Below are 20,764 nucleotides of genomic sequence, written 5' to 3'. Positions count from 1 at the left end.
TGTTATTAATTACGGATTTTCTGATATTTTTTTTCAACGGCTTAGAACTTGCTGGTGTATGAACAGACAATTTCACATGAACGGAAGTGTATTAAAGCATTATACCTTTGATCAACACATGACAGTTATTGAAGGAGGTGTCAGGTACAGAAAGCAATGGAATTCAGAAAGAAATTTTACAGATAAAGGAACTATTTAGAAAAATATAGGTTGTGATATCCTTGACTTCAATTTGAAAGCCTTCTTCATCAGTCTGCTTCCATTCCAGCAACAGTTACTTGGCTTCATCATCATTAAATGACAAAGATAAAATCTTTGCCGACAACTAGGGATGTTTTATGAGCTCTGTTCAGCTTTTATTCTCTCTCTTAATTTTAGTATTTTGTTTATTTTAATTAGAAGGTTTTGAAAATGAGTGCAGAGGTTCTTCCTGCTAAGGGTTCTTACTATTTTACTTTTCTTTCACACTTTATTTTTTTTGATTATAAGTATATCCTGATGATCATTATTTAGAGAAAAAGGAAGAAGTGCTTTTATTTACAGGATAAACAATTTGAGCATGTTAATTACCATAAGACAAGCACCTATTTTGCATCTGTTCTATGAATTTTATCAGAATTATATTGTAGTCTATAAACTTGAAATGACTTTTCAATAGCTAAAAATACTTATGTTTATAGAAAGTTGTTCTATGGGAATATTATCAAGTAATATAGCTAAATTCACAAGCTAAGTGACATGTATGCTTTGTATCCTGTCTATATCCCAAATTACATATTTTAATGCATTTTATTCATAACCTGTGTTCAATTCCATTTTCATGCAAGTAATCAAGACCTTTTTTGAAAAGCATCAGAACTGTATATATGAAGAAGAGTAATGAGTTCCTTAATTGACTTTTGGAACTGCTTTTATCATTAACCATTGAAGCTCATACAGGTTTATGACTATTTTATCCCTTCTCGTATTTTCTAGTGATTTCTAGCCATTCCAGCAGGAAGCACAAAGCACATGATAAGGCAATTAAGGCCTTTCTGCTCATTCTGGTGATAAGTGACATCACTGGCAATTGTTCCCAGACTGTAGTGGTGATTAGCATTCAACACCAGTATGGACAAGTATCTGCACTGCGGCTGTCACGTGGAAATAGGTTCCAGCACAATACTCTCAAACCTGTCGGTAGCCACGTAGACACCCGACAGGAGAGCGTTAGAGAACAACAATAAATGTTTGTCTTGGTATATGGCTGTGTAAGATGGCTCTCAATAGAAAATAACCATTCAGGTATGGGTTTTCTCACAAGATTATGGTAACATGAGAGAGCTTAGTTAGCTGGATGGATGTCAGGAAATTCAGTGCTAAGGTGTAAGATGAATTCACAGCACAATCTGTTGTGTGGATAAGGTAGCATATTAGACCTAGGTTAATTCAATTTTCTGTAAGATTTTAATCATGAGAAGATGATCTTTTATATTAAAGATTAGAAAGGTGATTAAGCAAGCTTTAAGCAATACTTAATGCTGGGTTGCTGTTAGGGTGAGATTTTTAAGCTTATGGGGTTGGAGGACTCCCCCATAAGTCCTTGCAATTAGAGAACTGTTGAGTCTGTGCTTTGATGAGAACAGCTGATGTGAGCCTTGTGCTGTACAAACATGTCAGTCGTGTTCTCCTGAGAGAGCTTGAACAATTTCTAGACACACTTTTTAATACAAGAAGAAAATAGGTCTGCCAACAGAGGTCAGAGGAAACTAGGCAGGAAATCTGGCTTGTATTAGATCTTCCTTTTAATGACTCACTTTGCCTCCATTCAGATGAGGTCATAACTCCTTTGTATGGCAGTTCCAGCTTTTGATGAATTGTTTCTTGAAAAATCCAGTATTTGTGAACTACTTGTTTTATGATTCTCAAGGAGAGGATAGTCTCTGAAAATGCCTTATCTAGTGGAAGAAAGTTTCTTTAGAATTGTCATGTTTGTATTATAGTGGGTAGCCCTGGGTGCAGCAGAAACCTCTTTGCTGGAAGTGTGTTTCTCTTCAGTTCTTTATTCCAGGAAGTTATACATCTGTCAATATTATTCTTGTAAATGTCTTGTTTATTTTTTCAGTGGAACTTCCTTGGACCTTTATTCACATTAAAGGTCCATAAACTGTAAACTTCCCAAGGAAGAAAGAACCAAAGAGGCAATAGAATTATAGGCAGTGGAATTTCCAATAACTTTTTTTCCCCCCTCCTGTTTGCCTATGGCTGAAACAAATCTTTTTGTACATCCAGACTATGAGCTTCTGTTTTAACACCCTCACAAACTTTGTCAGCTTTGTTTATAGCCAAACACTGGCAGACATATAGCTATGTGGTGAAACTGTTCTGCTGATGCCCCTGGAGCTGGCAGAATATAGCTTTACTTTTATTTACCAGGAGGAGGAAATCAATTTGACTTCTCCAAAGTACACTTCAGGAGGTAATTTCATCTCTAAAGTGATAAATAATGCACTAAATATCATATAAAACATGCTTGCTTTTCCTCTGTAGAACCTTGTAAAGGTGCAAGTTTTAATTATTATTTCAACAGTTAAGTGTCTTTAGATAGACCAGTATTTCTATAATTAAACTGTTTACATATTTTTATTTATTTACAAGATTTTATTTTCTTTTTATCTTCCTGCTTGTCTGATGTTCTCTATCTTTAGAGGGAGGAACACATAAAGCTAAGGTTTTATCTCTCCTTTGCCCGTATGATATATACCTGTGAAGGACACTTGTGTATCTCCTTCTCCAGTCCTTCTTTTTTCCATAAAATTGGTACAACTGCTGACCTTTGCTACTGGCTTAAGAGAATAAAAAGCCAAAATACACATTCACACTTATTAATGAGTCAGGAGAGTGATGGGTAGGAGTCCTTTTCCTTTCCCTTTCAATTTAGATAGGCTTAAGCTTAGCAATAAAATAGGATTTATCATAGTAAACTTTGGTCAATAACTTACTATATAAACCTTTTATTTTTACTTTTTTAAAAGCTCTATTTTTCCCCCCATGGCATTTGAATTTTTTACAATTATACGTTCTCTTTTGCTGCTTTGTTATTGCACCCGAAACTCCTATTTTATAATTTAGTACAATGTAATATAAATTTTGTGGAGCGCAGCAGATAGGTGTAGATTTTGTTCATTCAGTCCTCAGGTTTGTTTTTTTGTTTGAGCATATCTGTCTCATCTTGTTGCTGCAATATCTGTAATAAATAATAGTTTTCAACCTTTTCACATGGTGGGACTGAGCCAGTGTTCTTGGTACTGCCTGTACTCAGCAGGTACAGCACAAGCATATGGCTATTAAAATCTTGGTATTTGGAATTTGTGCTTTTGGCTTACATTATCTCTTTATTTCATGCAAAGTCTATAGCTTGCAATGTGATATAATAGTACACATATAGAGACTGGGAGATTAATTGATGTCTCTAAATTGTAACGATGGATGCACCCAATCTCCCTCTCTGACTTTAAAGAACTGCCTTATCCCTGTTCGTAAAATTGCTTGCAGAATCTTTTCATTCCTCACAGAAAGGTAGGATCTGAAATTAAAGGCAGTCTGTAAAGTGTAATGACAGCTTTTAATGGGTTGTTGAACTCATATTTGATATATAACTTCTTGTAGGAGGTAGAAGAATAAATAGGAAAGAAAGCTTTGTTTCAGTCTTCTGTTATCATTAGGACATGGACTTTTAAAATGTGTATAATAAACAGCTTCAAATGATATTTTTTTTATCAGTACTTTAATCTTAATGCACAAATACTGAGTTTTAATGGTGATCCCAGGATAGTCAATAGCCATCATAGGCCAGATGTCATAAATGACCAGCCAGTTGCAGTCCGTGCATTAAGTAAAAATGTTCGTGTACCTTGTTTGGATTTTATGCTTGATAATAATTAGAATATTTCAGTTTCCTATTTCATCCCCCCTTCAAAAAGATACATGTTCTCATTGTAATGGGCAGAATTCCTATTCCCTTCTATTAAGGTGGATAAATGTCTTAATATCTCCTCATGTCTTAAACTCTACCCGGTTGTTAGATTTTTTTTGTTGTTTTTCCTCCCATAGATAAAATTCAAGTGGTAAAAAACAAAACAAAACCCCCTCATATAAGAGAAAAGCTTAAAAAAAAAAAGAGAGAAACTGTGTATTTATAAAGGCTTAGATGATTTAGAAAACATAAAAATCTTACTGTAGTGTGACTTTTTGAAGCTTGCTTTTGATTCAAATAATTCATTTTTACATCATTGTCACTTCAGTTAAGATGCTGAGATCATTACTGTTTAAAGTACACTTATTATGACTTTCATGAGATTTATTCACTTTAAAATATTTGGTAGTGAACACGTAAAAAGATAAAGCTTTTTTGGATTGAATGCATTCTGTTTAAACATGCAGGGTTAACATCATCTTGTCGTATTTGAGTTAAGGAGTTCAAAAAGTCTGTCACTGTAATTTAAGATGTTCTTTCATTTAAGGATATTTGTAGATATGATATATAGGTTTTGGCATTTTCCCATGTCCCTATACTAAGAAAAGGTCTTATCTACTTAGGAAACAGGATCATTAAATATATAAAATGTGGAGAATACATATTTTTCTCTCCGCCAAAATATGAAAAAAGTTTTCAAATGTCCTTTGCCAAAGAGTAATTATTTTTTTTTGTTTTTTTGATCAGTTTTAAGTATAATTCCTTTATCAATACAAAATTAAAATAGTATTTTATAAAATTCCAGATATATCCATGTTCATGTTCCATCCCAAATAAGCTGGAGTGAAAGCTGTCAACATGTTACTTTGTGATCTAACAAAGGTTAGCTATGACTTTGAGTTCTTAATACTCAGGTTTGGTATAGCAGATGTACTGTTTCATTCAGAGCTACGACTGGGTGAAAAATCCCACCATATTCTCAGGTATACAGGTAATGAGTCACTTAGTGCCTTCTTCACTGTTTGAACGACTCAGAGGAAGCAGAAGAGCAGTGCAATTTCCAGAATGCAAATCTGGATGACTTTATTGTTGTTTCTCTGCTATGTAATCAGTCACATAAAGGTTTGACTCCAAGTTTTCAATTATTTGGAATTTATTTTAGTGGCTTTTAGGGAGTTCAGAATTTATATGATCAAGTGTTGTATGAGAATGTGAAAAGAAACATTGAGTCTGTAGAGCTTACTGTCACACCAGGACAGATCCTGTACAGCAGACTGTAAGGTAGAAAAGGCAATTCCATGTTTTTCTGTCAGGTGTTGAAAGAGGCATGATTAGGCTTGGCCCTAGAAGATCCTGCTTGTTAACTGGGTTTTTCATGCTACCTGAAATATTTCCATTTTCACAAGCTGTTTGTAGGTATAGAGCAGCACCACACTTTGCTAGAGGTGGAATGCTAGATGCATTGTCTAGATGCTAGATGCGTGCCATGTGCATGCTTTGAGAATTCATCAGATGGTGAGAAGTCATAAGTGTGAGACAAACCCACCAATGATAGTAGGTCTCTGCCTGATTTGTGTGAGAAGGGAGTGTTCTTTGTATACAGATCATAGAAGCAGGTTGACCTGTTGCACTCTAGGGAATAAGAGTAGGAGGTTTTTCCTTTTCCAGAGGTTAGCTGGACCTGTTGAGACCTTTGAGTGAAACATTGTACCCTAGTGCATTTCAGATAGTCTGTATCAAAACAATGTGTAACTGTATCTTACTCCTCTAGTTTTGCACTTGTAGATATTTTCACATTTGTTGATTTTAGGTTTGGTTGTTTGGGTTGGGTTGAGTTGGATTGGTTGGTTAATTAATTGTTTTTTTCCCTGAAAGCAAATTAGACCTCCTGCAAGTAATAGCAGATATTAAGAGTTGTAGTTTGCAAATAGTGGATCAGTGGGACTATTGTCACTGTAGACTCTAAATCCAAGGGCTCACTGGTCTGTTACCTGCCAGTGATTTACATTTGAATCTTTGCAGCCTTGAAGAGTATTGGTCTGGGGGTACAGAGGGCCTGCTGTCTCTTTCATCTTCTGTTTTCCCCTGCTTCTCAAATGGCACCTCACTGAATGCAGCCTTAGAGATCAAAGATCTTGCTGGACTATTCCCCCCCTCCTTACATTATCAAACAATAATGCACTTCTACATGGTAAATTACTCATTCAAGTGAACTTACTACCTGTGATTTGGATTTGGTTAGAAAAATACGGTTGAGATTTTTATTTCCTAAAACTTTATGGAATCCTGCACTTCCACTGCAGTGTAAATTCTTTTTCCATGTTTCTAAGTAGCATAGTACATGATCTCAATGCTTCTCAGCTTTTTATTACTATCTTCATTAACTTAACAAACTTATAAATGCAGTGAGAATTGATTGACTTCATTCTCTTAATAGTAATTGTAGTAATTGTGATAATAAATTAAGAGCTGCCCCCTATCCATGAGATACTGAAATGCAGTCTCCATGTTGGCTCTTTTAAAGTGTTACAGTTATGGAATTAAACTGGTTTATGAAATAGATTAGACTATGATTCATGGCATTCTATAGTAAAAAGTACTGAACCAAAATACAACACCTTAAGATTTGCAGACCTGCACACATGTATAATTAAGTGATGCAGAAAAAGAGAAATGAAGTCAAAAGATAATCATTTCCTTGCAGAAATTTTATTCATAACAATAATTTTAAAAATTTTAATAAACCAGCTATAAATATAGTCTAGAACCAGTATTATCACATTCTTTTAGAAACAGAAGGAAATAACAGTTGTTTGTTAAAGACATTTCACAGGTTGTATTTCACTTTTATGCCAGCAATTAAGAGGCTGTTTTATAGAAATTTCTGCTTTAATTATATCATAAATAATTAGATAATAAATGATGCACATTACATTAGCAGTCACAGAAGAGACTGGTTGGCTGTATACAGTGTGTGTGTGTCCTCTGATGGTTGTCTTTACTGCATCCAATTTCAAAGTAAACTGAAAATTATGCCTACCTTACATTAATAGGAACACAGGTGAATCAGGGTAAGAGAATGAGGAGACTGCAGCTTTGATAGGATGAAAGTTATGTTTTGAAATCTAAATCTAAGTGAGATTAGAATAATTTATAATGCATTTATGGAACACTGCCTAAAAAGAATCTTTACTGCCACAAGGATCACAGTGAATATTTTTTAAATAGGAAAAAGGGACAAATGTATTGTAAAATCAAAAAGATTTAGTAAATCTATTCATTTCCTCACCTCCATCTCATTTTTGAGACAGGTCTTCTCTTTTTTTTATTTTTCTTTTCATATTTTTCAGTCTTTTCTCTAAAAATAAAAAATCGTCAGCTGTTGAAGGAGAAGAATGTGTATATAGTGTGCATAGGAGTTTAGATCAGGGCAAGAGTTAGTTGCAAATTGTTTTTCATTGTGTCTTTAAAAAGAGGTATTTAAATCAAATTTACTCAGATGCTGCCTTCAAATTTACTCTGTGTAAAGTATTTTTCCATGTTAATGCACACAGAGTATTACACATTTGTAATATAGGTATAAAAATGTGTAATGTAAATGTATAAATACAGCCATGTTTGCACCCCACAGCCTTAGATTGCATAAGGAATAATTTCTTTTCCTACATGAACATTTGTGTGAGCTTATTATCTACGCAAAATTATTAATAGGTGCAAGTTATCTATATTCAAGTATTGCCTGTGCCTAGTGCTAGTCTATAGATAGTTTTCCTTAATGAAATTTGTGTCCCACTGTATGAGAAATATAACTCAGAGCACAGATGTATGGAAACAATATGGTTTGCAAACCTGTGGTTTAACAATAAATATAAACAGTTTTCCTACTGAGCTACATATGTATGATCAAAATCCAGGATCTTCACATTTAACAAGAAGGATGCAATTGTTCCTTCACCTGTCTCTTTTAATTATAGGATTTTATGTAAGCTGACTTTGATAACTGACCTAAGTTAGCACCTATCAAAGTTTTGCTTCTGCTCAGTCAAATAATTGGTAACTTCTGTCTTGTTTCCACTTATTCCAGGGTGGGTTTTTTTGTTGTTGTTGTTGGTTGATTGGTTGGGTGGGTTTGCTTTTTTTTTTTTTTTGCTTTTGTTTTGGGTTTTTTTTTTTTGTTTTATTGGTACAGCAGTAGTTACTTCTGGTTGCCTTGTGGCTATCTTGGTTAAACACATATAACTACAAATTTAGAAGAGTTAACCAAGAAGTTATAAACCAAGATACTTATAAACTAAATATATGAATCAGCTGGGGTGAATGTTAAATTCCAAGTCAGCTGACTACAGCTTAGTTGCAGTTAATGATGTATTTCCTGAGACCTACAGCTTGATTTTACCTTATTCTTTCTCTAATCCTTCTTAGAGACATAATGTCAGGCTCTGAGAGGAAGGTTTTGAATTGAATTGTCAGAAGACTCTATTAGCTTTAGAGAGCTATGGAGTCCTGTAGCATTGCTTACTAAGTTTGGAGATGTCACAGAATCTGTCACAGAATCAAAAATCAGTTAGGTTGGAAAAGATTTCTGACATCATTAAGTCCAACTAATGATGTAACACCACCTTGTCAGCCACACCTTGACACTAAGTACCACCTCCAGTCATTTCTTGAACACCTCCAGAGATGGTGACTCCACCACCTCCCTGGACTGTTCATTCCAATGTTTAATGACCCTTTCTGTGAAGAAATTCCATCTCATGTCTAGTCTGAACTTCCCCTGGCAAAACTTGAGGCCATTTCCTCTTGTGCTGTCACCAACTGACTGCGAGCAAGAGGTTGACCTCCCACCTCACTACAACCCTCTGTCAAGGAGTTGTAGAGAGCAATAAGGTCCCCTTGAGCCTCCTTTTTCTCTGGGCTCCCTCAGCTGCTCTGCATAGAGCTCACTCACCAGCTTGGTTGCCCTTCTCTGGACATACACTTTCTTAAAGTGAGGGGCCCAGAACTGAGCACAATAGTTGTGTGTAGCCACCTATCCATCTACCCATTGGGGAAACCACACTAAGGAAACTATGTCCTTTCTGTAATGAAAATTGCTAATGATTCCTATTTTTCATGACCTAAAGAGTCATGGTTATATAAATGTTTTCTGTTTAACTGTCCTCCCGTTCTCATTTGAAAACAATTTTCAAATAACATCTATGAGAGAGCGTCCCTGAGAATTTCATTGAGTAGTTCCTGCTACACAAAATTCTCTTTTATTAGTTAAGGATTACTTAATACAGACATGATCAAGCTTCTGCTGCTGGTCATCTATTGCAAAGCCAGGGGTTCAAAGTAACCACAACCCTTGGTGCTGTTGATCTTGTTAATTCATCTCCATAGACCAGGTACATTTTGCAGAAGCCAGATTTCCCTCTCCATCATCTTTATTCCACCATATTTACTTTAAGTGTATTGGTTGATGATAGTATAAGTTTTATCTTTCATTTTATCCTTATTTTATCCTAAATTTGCGATCTTTGAGTAAAATTGCTTGTGCAAAACTGGTGCCAGGTTTTGCTGAGATGCACCATTAAAAATGCCCTGTTCAGTCTTTTTTTACCTCTGTATGTGTAACTAAATATAGACTGGATATGGAAGATATTTCTCAGACCAAACTTACATTATTTAGATTACTTAATATTGTTAAGACCAGAAATCTGGTTTCCGAGAAAGGTTGGAGAGCCCCTTGAAATAATTTTGTAACAGACTGTGGGTTTTATTCCTAGATTTTGAAACGAGGACCTCTTTCATTCGATCTTTCCATCAGACTTATTTTTCACATGACTGCAGCTGGGAGATTCTAAGACATGATGGACCTGTGAGGAAGTGGGGGTTCCACTCATTGTGTCTGTAGAGAGTACAAACGTGTGCATGTCTTTCATATGGACTCATTTGGGTTTGTTTTTCCTTATTGTTTTTAAAATCAGCTGAATTGCAAAAAAAAATGATTTAAAGAGGCACTGCTGAATAAGTAGCTTCTCTACTCTCTACCTAATCTGAAGCTCTTCACTACTCAGTGCAAGAGGACTGCTTCTACTTACAAGTAAATCAAGTATTAGGCATTCTTATATAGCAGTATATATTTATATTACAGTATATTTACAGTACTATTTATAGTGTGTGCATATAAAATTATCTGTAGTAGTGATATGTATTCAGATGGGTTTGGATTTTCTCCACTTATTTTTTAAGTTTTTCTATTAAATTTTATGTCTGTGGGAATGGTGAGAAGGTCTTTTGTTATTTTGTTTGTGGTGTTTTTTAGGTTTTTTTAATGGTTGTTAGACAATTGTTTAGTTAGACAATGTGTTTAAAATATTCCTCCTTTTGAAAGCTATTTGGCTTTGGCATCTTGTCATGTGTTTATATCTAAAGCAAAATGGATGTTTTCGGAGAAAAAACCTCAAGAACAAATGCATTTATATAGTTTTTAGGAAAACATTTGGTCATTAGCTTTGTGTTAGTTCTCCTTTTTAATTTTTTTCATAGTGAAAAGCAACATTAAGCTATAAAAAAGTGTCTGTAGGGGAAAACAAGAATAAATATGCTCTTATTTTCCTGGACTTGAGACACTAATACGGTTACCACAAGGTTTTTAATTAATGTGTGTCTCCCCTTCCTTTTTATAGAGAACAGAATAATTAACCCAGATTTTTAATTACAAATAGTGAAGGAGGGGATGTTAGGGTTTAGTATCATTATTTTATTTTATGGTCATGAAAACTCAAAGGTGTTAATTTGGACAAAACACATTCAGCTAGTTACACTTTCTTTTACTGCCTTATTTCAGTATCTACCATTTTTTCAATCCTCACTTAAAACTTGAAATTTCAAAGGATCAGAATATGATAAGTGTGATAGCAAAATTGGGGGCTATTTGTGAGCATGCAAATATTAAATATGTATAATAGACAGTGTATTTTAAGAAAAGGACTAACGACTGTCATGTTTTCTGAGCAATTTACTTGTTTCCTTTGGGAATCACAGTCCTGTTGATATCAGTAATCATAAAGTTCCTCCTGCTGATGATCAAACTCTCTCTTTTGGCCTCTCACAAAAGGATCTCAAAGAGCTTTGAGCAAGAAAGAAATATCCCTTTTTTAATGGTTATAATAAATCCTTATTTTCCATGCTATAGAATTGAAATGATTGTGCTGATTCACCTTAATTCCACATCTTTTAAAAGAGTGGTCTCCTGCAGATAACTTAAATTTTGTCTAAGTTGATAACTTAAGTTTTGTTCTGAATTGCCAAATGGTTCCTGAATTATTGTGCTACATATCTTGTAGGAATCAACCATGGCAAAGATCCTCTGAAAACAAAATAAAACTCAGCCTTCTTTTGTTCTGTCAGTCCTACAGATAGATTAATTTTAAAATGCAGTTTCCAGAGACTGATTTTCAGAATTCTTACCAGTAATGCTGAAAAATTATTTCATATTTGGATTTAAATCCTAATTAATTTAGAAAAAGTTTAGCATGCTGTTAAAATAATGTGATCTGACCAGCAATATGAAAGCATAAAAATCTCATCATCTTTCTAATATCCGGGGTTTAGTTTTTCCAACATTTCAAGTTTTAGGCAGTTTCAATGAAAAGTGTCATTGACAGAGAAATGACATGTCTCTTAGCACAATTCTATTGGCTGTTCTTTCCTCTGAATTTAATTAATTGACATAACGAATGCATATAATTTTCTGCATTGATTCTTTTAGAAGAACATAATTGTGTATTCCAGCCATATTTACCCAAGTTTACACTGGAAACTGTACTGTTGATAGCTGTGATGCTTTGTAATGTTAACAGTGTATCTTCATCTTGAAAACTTATACTGCAGTCAAAGGATTATTTAAAAATACTGTTAGTTTTCTCTTAGGCTTGCAGGTCCCTGGTCATTAAAAAAAAAGAAAAAAAAAGGAAAGGAAAAAAAAGGAAAAAAAAGAAGCAGCATCAGTCTCCTGGAAGTCAATGGAAAATTGGTTCTTAGGTGCCTGCTTATAGGCTGTCCAAGATTTGTTATTAACATCTTAGCAAATCTCTCCTATGTGTTAGCTGTAGGATTTCTTTCAATGATTGCTTCTCATCAAGTGCAAGTTTTCTAGTTAAAATTCAGCATGTCATTCAGAGCAAGTTTATGGCTAATCTGCTGCTGGGGAATGCCTGTCAAGCTCATGCATGCAGTCTTTTAAGGATTCTCTTGAGGAGTGCAGAAATGTCCTATTCATTTATGGATTTACCTTCTAAAGCTTGGTCAGGAAAGCAACCTGTGCAGTGCTTCTTTGGACAATGAGTTAATAGCTGTGAGGAGCCAAAGTAACATCTACAGATCTTTGGTTGGGAAAACATTAAAAAATGCACCCACTTTGCTTCTCTGTCTGTCAAGAAGATCAATTAACTTTTGAAACTGGAGTGGGTTTTATGAGTTCATAAGTTACATCCTATCTAATGGAAAACAGTGGGAGTTTCAGTGATACCATCAGGGAGGCATATTTGATTTTAAAATAATGTATATGATCTACATTTTATGTCATTTTTTTTGTATTGAGAAGTGTTTTTTTCAGCAATTCTAATAATGAAATTACATTATATGGTTTCTTTCAGTTAGAAGTACCCCAAATTGCAATACTTAATAGTTCTGTAAATATTCATTCATTTTTGAAACCCATCCTTGACTCTGGAGTGTTGGCAGGTGTTCATAGAACACCATGCAACAAATTGTATAAGAGGAAAAAAAAGGAAATTTTAGATAGAGGGAGGGGAAACTATGGTGATTTTAAATAGAGAATAGGGTTAACATTCTGCCATCACTGAAGATTTAGTCAATACTGGACAGAGCTGTGAGTATTCATACTCTGTATCTTTTAAAAGATGTTTCATGAACAGTGGCAGAGCCAGTATGGATGTCTAATTTTCTATGTATACTGCATTCTCTGCAACTGAGTGAAAATCTATTCATTTTTTCACTTGTGTAATTTAGTATGTAGCCAGCTCATTTTTTCTTTTTTTAATTATAAGAAAGTGAAAAGTATAAATGAAGCTTCTCAAAATACATTACACTTCTTTGCAAATGTAATTTGAAGCTCATGAAACATTAATGCATTAAATATGGAAAGTTGTTTTTATGCTACTGAGAAAAAATTAGAAAAGTTAAGTTTCTTCTCTATGTTATTAAAACTGTGTATCATAGAGAATTCATGGAGGAGTTGGTTTACTCCATTCCCACAGTTTTGAATCATATTTTCTCGAGGGATACTTATGAAACTACTTCAATTTTTATGTGTGCATATGTAAGTGTGAAATTTTAATAATACTTTCTTCAGGACTAGATAATCTTATAAAATCAGCCACCTGTATAACCAACATTGTTTTAGCAATTATTCTTTCTGTGTACACAACTTGGCTGTGCACACACTGTGCTTTTGAGAGAAGAAGCCTTTCTATTTATGAGTTAGAGCCTACACACACTGGTGACAGAAGGGTAACTAAAGCAGGCACCAGAGAATATTTTTCTTGTTTCTTTAAACATGATTTGCTAGTTCCTTGCTGTGAAAAATTTGCATTCCAAATTACATCTTTAGTTAAAAGCATGAAAGAAAAATCTTAATGTTCATACATTAAAGTGGGCAGAATTATAATTAGGTAGTTACTAAAAGAAGTGGGAGTGACTTTTTTAAGTGCCTCAAAGAGTCAAGGTTTAATATCAAATGCTAATTGAAAAATAGTATTGATTTAAGCCAAAAGAGCAATTTGTGCAAAACATCCTTACACAGTCTTATCTCTAGTAAATATTTCTCCTGCTTAGTTCCAACTTTCTAAGCCTTGTGATTTCAGATGTAAATTGTTCCTGAGTATTTAAGTTGAAGTTTCTATTGCATGATAGTTTTCGTGACTAAAATGAAATGATAAATGCAACTAGATAGAGGAGGTCTAAGAACTGGAGAAATATAAACACTTGTGATAAACAGAAGTATCAGTATCAGACCAAAATCCTCCTACAGTGTACCAGCACATAAAACCAAACATCTTAGAATATCTATTTGCTCTGCCAATTTATTGTATTTGTAATAATCTAGTGTAACTTGAGACAAAACTCAGAGTTGCAATGTTTTTTCCATAGATTAAGTTAACCTTGAATTGTCTGGAAAGAAACTCTTAATTATGAGGTCAAAATACCACAAAGAGGCAACATAGGGAAGTAGCAAAATTATATTCATCTTGGAATAATTGCAGGCAACGTTTATGAAGGGAATACTACAAGCATATGTATTGCTGGTGATGAGAAGAAAATCGTATTAACACAAACATGACTAGAAGAAGAAAAAGTGCATTATACTGAGGAACAAAGTAGCAGCTAATCTCTTCCTGTAATCCATTGCACTTGTTCACACAGTATTTCAGTTCTAGATGTTCTTTTGCAGAAAGAGAGAAATTGAATTGGAATGACACTTACAGAATTTAAACATAGTGAGGGAAGATGACAGTTTTTGGTCTATGTTTATTTACATGATGATCTAGCTAAATTTACAAAGAACTGCTTTGCTTTTTATGGGTATGTGCCTATTTTCAACTGGAGTATTAGAAAAATGTCTCTAAAAGATATCTCTATTCCTTCTAAAAATTTTCTCTGAAGCCAAAATGTATAATCTAGAACTGAGCAATTAGAAATTTGTTCAGTACACCTCTGAAGAAGTAAGTCCGTGTTTCAGCATATGCATGAATCCAATCCAGAATCCAATCCAGAGATACTGAAAATACTGAGAGAAATTCCGGTAGCTTCCCTGAGGCTATGTTTGTGCCATAAGTGGAGATCTGCTGTGTAAGGCTACTGTTGGAGGCCAAGCTCGAGCCTGACACGAACAACCTGTGTCCAGAGCAGCCCAGCGTGGCTGCCTGCTCTGTGTGGGGTGGTTTGTGACCTTGCAGTAGCTCATGCTGCCCTGAACTTGCAGTTCCTGGTGGCTGTGTAGCCAGGGGCTTTCCAGGAGTTGCCTGATACAAGCTGCCTGATTCACAGCTTGGCTGTGAATTCTAAGTGCATGCAGGCATCACCTTGCTTGTGATGAACTTAGTTGTTTTTCTGCTTGATTTCAGTAGAACTTCTCTCACATCTTCAGTTGATCCTAATTTTTCTCCCAGATTTTTGTTATAGTGCCACTTCAGTTTAGGGTGGATGGTACAGGATTACTCACAAGCCTAGCGTAGCAGTCTGTTTATTCGGCCTCACAAAAATATCCTAGGTGATGTTACTCCTCACTGACTGCTCTCTACAGGAATGGGTGTGTTCAGAACACCTTCTCACCAAGTCCAAGCCTGTAGTCATGTGAGCAGCTAAAACAGAATGAAATTTTGAGACAGAATCCAGAGGAAAGAGGGAGTTTTTAAAACAATTGATGAGCAAGAACACAGGGAAAAAAAAAAAAAAAAAAAAAAAAAGATGGCAGCAATTTAGAGTTTTAAGGAAATACAGTTATTTGCTTTAGAGACTAAAATGTAGAATTGTGACAAATTAGGATGAATTTGTTAGATGGAATCTTTTCAGTAAAGTGTTTTTCTGTTAAGAAAAAATAAACTGACATTAGACAACTAGATGAAAGATTTAATGGAAGGAAAAGAACAACTGTTGCAGAAAATTCATGGAATGAGTTATAATTACACTGTTGAAAATAAGAGGTAAAAGGAAACCTGAATAATAGATAAAAAAGATCCTTGGCTCATTAATCTCTGTGCAATCTCTTAGAGATATTTATGTGAGGTGGAATAAACAGAAGCTGATGCATTTAAATATTTCCACTGTTGAAATGTTGGGAGTTTTCTCCAAGTTTTGATGCTATTTTAAATAATCACTAATATTTCTATTCTGGTGGTTTTTAGTGCAGGCATGTGTCATGCCACCATGGGAAACTTGAAACCTAAACCCATTTTTTTCAACTTTTTAGCATACAGTTGCTCTAATTGGTGAAGCAGCCATATCAAATGCTAATTCTTGCTAGCTAGCCTGCTTTTCATCCTTCCACTACATTTAACAGGATAGCCTTTGTATTAGCTGGATGTTATGTATGGTGTGAGTTTGTGATTGCCATACCCCTAATTCTAGAGACTGTGAGAAGTGATAATATAAACAGACCAATTACTGTCAGAGAGGGCAAAGAAATAAAGCAGAAGAAAAGTGAAAGGGTGGAAACTTTACTATAGGTAGTTGGAGGTCTTTACGTGAGAGGAGTGGGAGTGAGAATTGGGAACACAGGACATGGGTAGTAGTGCAGATTTGGTCATGGCTCTTCTTCCCATGAAAATATTTAGCACGTATTCATGTGCATTCATAGCTGCTCAGTGCAGATTATCTCTGTGCAGCACTGGGGAGGAGGAGAAGTAGCAGAGCATAATCACTGAACATCTGGCATTCCACAGTAGATTCTGCTCACTTAACTGAGCCAGGACTTTCAGTTTGGTAAATCAGAGGACTTTTAGGCAATTCTGACATGATACATGAATGCAGCATGGGCTTATACAAGTGGGATGTCAATAAATGGAGAAGGTTCAGGGAATTAACTGATACAGGATTTAGGAGTCTAGGACTTATATGAGCTACTCATGTAGCAAAAGTTAAAAGCAATTTGAATTGTGTCTCTGGACATAATGGTGGAGTTCCCTTAAGTTCCAGTCCTCTTCTCTGAAGGGCAGAGTTGCATCAAATCTCTACAGATTTCATTGGGAACTGAAGGAAGCAAACTGCTCTCCAGTTTGAGCCCTTCTTATGGTTTCTTTGACTTTTGTCAAGGTTTTGTCTAGGTTTCTTTGACTTTTGTCAAGGCTTTTAAAGACATAGTCATGTTTCAGTGGAAATGTACACAGAGAAATTACTTTGTTTCTATTATATTTATTATAGTTGGATGACTTTTTGGGGGAAATATTATACTTTTTGAGCCTGGTTTGGAACTTGCTTATACTAATGCAAATAGGATGCCTATGGTAATAATTCATTTGCTTTGTGAGTAAGCAAATGTCATAATTGCAGTCCTTAATTTCTATAACATCTATTTGATGTGAAGTATAGGCTGAGTTACTTCCCTTTTTTTCTTCCTATAGCATTTGAACAAATCAAGTTACACATATGTGCTTATTTTTGTGCATATATAAGTGTATGTTCATAATTGCTTTAGATCCTCTCCTTTTTTGCAGCACAAATTTGGATTATAGCCAGGAGCATACACACAAACCTGGAAACCTAATCTTACTGCATAGTGAAAGATACCTTTATTGGATAGCTCAGAGCACTTATTTTGGGTAGCAGTTATGTTTCTCACTACTGCATCCAAATCCGTTTTGGAACCTGTTATCTGCAAAAGGAAAATAAGTGCACTGTCCAATTTCCCTGACAAGTAGTTAAATACTTTTTTTAAAATGGTGGTGATGCAGGTAACAAAACCACATAGATAATATTTGATTTTTCAATTTCTGATTTTTTCTATCATTTTATACCTTTTAACTTAGCAACTGTATGGATTTCAGGCTTCAATAGAAAAAAAAATTACAGTATTTCTTTTCTACCAGCACCTAGACTGCTGTGATCTATCTAATATGTTAGATACTGTGTTATTATACAACACAACCAATGTTTGCCATAAAGAGTTGATAGTCCAATATATAAGCAAGGGAAAGATGTAGTGAATAAAAGAAATAGATGGAGAATCACAAACTGGTAGCAAGATTAATACTCCTAAAAATAAAACCCTGAATATTGGTTGCTTTTGAAAATAATTATCTAAATTTTAATTAAGATTTTAAATTAATTGTCACAAATACAACAATGTTACAGCTGAATATCTCAAAATAATACAAATGTTGCTCTTCATTACAAGAAGAACAGTATTGCTTACATTTTAAGTAAAATGAGTACAGATGCATTTGTTTTGTTCAAACTGAATTTTCACTGGAATGTAATGTTTTTCTCCTAACATAAAATAGAGGCGTACTGTCTAATTATTTAATACATATATATTTTTAAAAGATGTCTTTTATATAAATACGTGAAAAATTCACCCTGACCGGGATTGTATTTTGAAGGGTATTATTGATATATTCCTACACTAATACCACTTAAGAGAGTTGCCAATGAAAGAAACAATATTCTGTTTCTAAATCAGTTATTTAGAAAAGAGTATCTTTATTTATTTCTGAAGCAGACAAACATATATTAATCTAGCACATTAAAATTTTTGCATTTTTTCAAAATGTATCATAATTTTTATGTTGTTTATAATGCTAAATACAGACATGTCTGGACAAGGAGGGAGTGGACGAGTAAGGAGAAGGAGATCATTCTTTATCTTTCCTCTGATTAGACAGATAATTTTGCTGAATAACTAGAGCTGTTAGTGCTGAACTTAATGAACTTTTGTGTGTCAAGTGAAAAAAGTAACAGTTTCTTGTTGAGAAATTTTTTCTTGTTGCATAGAGAAGAGTTCCTTTTTAATTTTATGGCTGAATTAAGCCATTGTTTTATTTTACTGCACTCATCCTTTAGAATAATCCCAGCTATATAACAGTAACCTGGATTTTCATATGTTGCGTATGTAACTATGATATTGCAGGTGGAACAATACTGCCCTGGCATTAAATATTCTATTTACTTCTGAAATCACATGTATGGTTGTAAGAGTGTATTTTTGTACCTTCTTATGCTTTTAGGTTTTTCACTTAAATTTACATAAGCGTTTATGCCTGAGTTGATCAGAACTATGCACAGTGCTTATTGAAATTTCCCACAGAACCTGTTAGTATGACTTAAACCAGTGGAGGTGGGCAAATATTTATATAGCATGCAGCACAAAACCGTAATAATGAAAGCTGTGCAGTGCTGCATTTGTGGAGTGTTGACAAAAAAAAAAAAAAAAAGAAAAAAAAAATCCAAAAGGAAAAACAATCACCTCCCCTCCCACCCTCCAAAAAAAAAAGTTTTGCAAAAATCTGGACAATTCTTCTATTTAGCAGTTAGTTAATATAATTTGTATCTAGAACTGAAATATCTAATCAAAATTAAGAGTTGTTTTTTTCTTTTATGATAGGAAAACTGAAAAATGTTACCTTAAAATTACCAAATACCTTGAAATTACCAAATACATTTTAAATTGCTAGGAGGTGCCTGACTTAAAACTAAGTCTGCCTACAAACATAAAAAACATTTCATAATATATTTAAGTATATATACAGTATATATATATATGATGTTTGCTTTCATAGGATTATTTCATGTATGGGTGGACTACATTCTTTTTCAACACCCTACTTTCACATAACCTTTAGAATAAGTCAGCACCTGACATTTTTTTTTTATTATTCTATTCAACATATTCTCTTTTGATGTCAATGAAATTTGGAAGAAATTAAATTTATGTATATAATTTAAAACAATTCAGGGCAAAATACAGTATGGTGTATTATTATTTTTAATGTCTATATTGCATAAGTGGAAAATATAAAAGTTTCTCAAGTATCAAAGATATGATTTTCATGCTAACATAGCCATTGGAAATTTCTAAGCTTTTTCTAGCCTTAAAAACACTTATTTGTAGGGCATGTATTTTTGTTTGCAATTAGTTTGACTTTCGAATGAGGCAGTAAAAAAAGAATGTTACTAATAACATTTAATTGTATTTTATATTGATTTGTTGCTAAAACTTTAGATAGAATTTTGGCGAAAGTACTGAAAAGTGTTGCCCCTACACATATTCCACAATAAAATTGGAATGAATGAATATCTGAACACAAAGCTACTAAAAGCAAAACTTTTGTAAAATAAAACATCATATTAATTCAATGTCTTAAAATAGACAATACATTAAAACTTTGAGACATATTTGTAAAATGTGTATCAAAACCAAAGTTGTGAAAACTATTTATAAATATTGAGTATTTATCCTGGTCATCATTCTTCACTCATAGCAATAACTTAATAGGTAATACGTTCATTAACATTAATTATGTTGTGTCAGTTTCAAACTTGTTTAAACAGAAGGAAAGCTAGGATTTATAGGTAAATAACCTTTGTTTGAAGCCATTTGGTAAACTTTTTAGATGTAAAAATGCCATGTTTTATTCTCTCAAAATCTCAGCCCTTAAATACTCTTTCCTGTTGAATTTAATTTCCATAGTCTGAATAATAATAATAAATTGTGTCAGACAATGAATTTCCATACAGTGATGTGGGTCACAGGTTACAGAATCAAGATCATGTCCTGTTCAAGACCAGCTATTTCATCTGTCCATGGTTTAGCCAAATGTTGTTTTGGTTATGGTTTTTTGTTGGTTTTGGTTTGGTTTGTTCTGTTTCTTTCTTTCTTTTTTTTTTTTTTTTCTTTTTTTTAAATTATTGCTACTATTGATGTTTTAAAGGAAGGTAAAGAATTTCAGACAAATTTTGCCAAAGAAGTTGTTTTGCTACGTTAGCCTGGAAAGAGAGAAATCATATAAAAATACTCAGTTTGATGCAATCTAAGATAATCTTTCCATATGAATATAATAGCTGCATTTGCTTAATCTTTTGGTCTGAACTGTACTATGCCGAAAGCAGTATTTTCTGTGGGAGAATGATAAAAATGATTTTCCTGTTATTTTATCTTTAATTCTTCATATTTTACATTTGAAACATGCAGAACATTAAAAAGCATGATGAGCTGTATTTCGTTTTAATTTTTTTAACTTTTTCTTTTAAAAACGTGGTAACTAACTTGCTTCATTCTTTTCCTTCCTTTTATAGGGTAGCAAAAAT

At 33.9% G+C, this 20,764-nt stretch overlaps 1 protein-coding gene across 7 annotated transcripts in view; it reads left to right on the top strand.

Moving 5' to 3' along the window:
- NOVA1 (NOVA alternative splicing regulator 1) overlaps window positions 1–20,764 on the top strand; it is a 140,489-nt gene that overhangs the window by 116,595 nt on the left and 3,130 nt on the right. The window lies entirely within an intron of this gene.

The sequence above is a fragment of the Prinia subflava genome, chromosome 5 (genome assembly GCF_021018805.1).
Source record: "Prinia subflava isolate CZ2003 ecotype Zambia chromosome 5, Cam_Psub_1.2, whole genome shotgun sequence".
Classification (NCBI taxonomy): Eukaryota; Metazoa; Chordata; class Aves; order Passeriformes; family Cisticolidae; genus Prinia; species Prinia subflava.
Note: the sequence above shows the minus strand (reverse complement) of the source record. Positions and strands in the feature narration are given on the sequence as shown.